This window comes from Propithecus coquereli, unplaced genomic scaffold, assembly GCF_000956105.1.
Source record: "Propithecus coquereli isolate 6110/MARCELLA unplaced genomic scaffold, Pcoq_1.0 Scaffold283, whole genome shotgun sequence".
NCBI classification, from domain to species: domain Eukaryota; kingdom Metazoa; phylum Chordata; class Mammalia; order Primates; family Indriidae; genus Propithecus; species Propithecus coquereli.
The window spans coordinates 2,411,093-2,413,968 of NW_012148430.1; positions in this window are offsets into that span (position 1 = coordinate 2,411,093).

Here is a 2,876-nt window from a genome sequence, read left to right on the forward strand (position 1 = left end):
TTGTGGGAAAAGACTGTTTGGTAAACATGTGAGAGGCCTCAAGAGTGAGTGACTGAACAATTCACAGGTGGTCCAAGGGTGCCTGCGATGCGCTGTGTGGCTGGGAACCTAGCTCCTTTGTGTTTCTTCTTCTGCATCAATAGGACAAAAGTCATTTATGAACAGCTTTGAATATTCTAACGCCCTTGTCGATACTACGGGAATCCTTCCAGCTGCCCCCGCCAAGGACTCTCCCATTATCACCAAGACCTGGATACACACACACCTGCTTGAGGCGTGGGCCCTTACCAGCGGCCCGGGGCATTCCCTGTGCTTGTTTCAGGGGTCCAGATTCTGAGCCAGATTTAATAACTGCTTTAGTGCCTCCCTAGCAAGGCATTCTTCCCGATTTTATTACTCTAAGCATAGATCCACCAATAATCACTCTAAGACAAATTTATATTATCTTTCTTTTCTCCTTCATTATTCTTCTCCAGAAGCAGATACACTAAAAGCAAAAGTAAAAGGTAATGCAGAAAGTGAACCCTATCCCTAGGAAAAATCCAGACCTTCTCTACAAGCAGAAGTTGACGAGGACATTCCTAGGAGTAGTTACTCTGGCAGGATGTTATGTTGAGGGTCGAGCATTTAAATCTATGACACTCCATGTGGAAAATAAATGGGCAAAACAAATTTCAAACTGCTGACATCATTCTGGCTATATTTACACCACACCAATAATACTAGTTGGAAAAACAAAAATTGAAACAATTTGACTATCAAGACGACACCAAATGATGACTGGCCTGTTGGTTTTATTCTTTTTTTAAAAACATATAACAAAATCAAATAATTAAGTAAATACATTACCTAATTGTTCTGCTCGTATGTGATGCATGACCTTAACATTTTTCAATTACTGTTAACCAAATTGCTTATACAAAACGCAAACTCCCTAACACCCTCTTACGTTGTTTGTTTGTTTCAAATTATTCCCTGATGGACTAAAAGACATTGAAAAATGAAACACAGCCTCGTATGTGTTCTTGGTGACCAGGCTTTTGTCCCGCTTAAGTAGCCAAGTATGCTGTTTACCTCATTTCGAACTGCCCAACATTTGTGAAGAAATCAAGTTCTTGGTTTAATATGAAAACTTTATAAAATGGTAGTCTGCTACCAAGCCCAGCAACCGGGACCAGCGAGTGATCAGGAGCAAGTCAGGCCCAGGAAGAGGGGGCGGCGCCAAGCTGACTCCAGATAATGCTTCTCTCAGGAGCATCATGGCACTGATCTTCTCTTTTTGCCCACACAGGTATTCTTTCATCTTCAAGATTTGCAAACAGTGGTACATTAATCCTCACAACATCCTCGTGAGCTAGGCAGCTGGTACATGTTTTGATCCCCCGTGTTAATGACGGAAAGATGATAATGACGGTGATAAAAACGAAAACACATCAAACGGTATCAGCACCATCACATCAAGACATTCATGGCTTTCTCAGGGAAAAAAAATGGGAAAGTGGAAACTGTCAGATGTATTCCCATCTATTTTACTAATACACCGTTGCTAAGCTCCAACTAGTTTTGAAAGTCTAATACATAAAGAGTTGAATTATTGCATTGTTCAAAGGGGCAGAAAACTCTCTTGGGAAGTCAAGCATTTAAGTGTTTGTTTTTTTTAATGAAAAACACTAGCAGAGTTGAGTCAAGAAATGTTCTCTAGACTCCATGGGTCTCGTGTCTGCTCTTTATCCTAGTGTGAGGAGGAGGTGACATTTAGCTTAGGAGACTGGGTAACCCTCCTTCTGGGAGGGGGAAGGGCCCAAGCAGGACCTTTGCAGAGCCAGGACCTCCCGGTAAATCAGATAGCTGCTGGGGCTGCTTCCTTCCAGGCCCTGGTGAATTTAGGACCTGAGTGGAAGCGGTTCCCGCCTTTGGGTCTTAAAAGCCAAAGTAAAATTGAACAACCTCTCCCCTCCCCCACAAGACTGGAGAACACAAATAAAATCAGCGTGATCGTGGTTACTAGATTTGCTCTGGGAGAGAAGAGGGCTCAGACAGAGAAGGGGCCTAAGTGCGCGATGCTAGAGACTGACAGGGAGAGTGTCTCTGAGATTTCTCCCATGTTTCAACAAGTCATTTTGCCTCCTGGAAGGCGGAGGAAAAAGTGAAAGGGCTCCTGCAGCCTTTGCCATGCCCTTCACAGGCTGCGGCCTGCGACGAGGCTCCTCGTGCCCCCGGAAGAGCCCAGGCACTAACCCCTGGTAGGGATTTGTGGTGAAGGCATGCGCTGCACCCATGAGGAGCCCCGCGCTGTAGCATCCTCATCCCGAGCAATTTTCCATAACTCCCCCCTTCCCTGTCCTGTGCGCGCGCTAGCGCACACTCCCAACAGTATGCGAGCCACGTCGCTCAGATCCCCCCGGAGACCGCCAGCCTCGCAGCCCCTCGCCCCTCTCCTAACACCTTTCACAAGTGGTGACCCCAGGCCATCCAGGGAAGAGGAAGGGTCCGGAGCTGCCTGGGGCAGAGGAGGGGAGGGCGAAGGGCGCACTCCCTTTCCTTGCCGGCGGCGTGCAGTGCCAAGGGTTTGGAGCCCCTCGACCAGGAGGAAGCTGCCCAGGAGTGGGTGAAGGAGGAGGAGGAGGAGGAGGAGGGGGAAGGGGCGCCCTGAGCCAAGGGAGGCGAGAGGGGGCCCTTGAGGGAGGCGAGGAGGAACGAGGAGGGGAAGAGACGCGGAGAGGAGCGGGAGGCGAGCGAGGGAGCGGAGGGGAGCGGAGGGCAGAGGAGGAAGGAGCGGGCAGGGGAGTGGGGGCGGGGCCGGAGGGGCGGCGCTGCCCGACGCGCGCTTTCAAGTCTCCGCGCCCCCACCCCCCAGTGGCGGCGGCCCGGGGGCG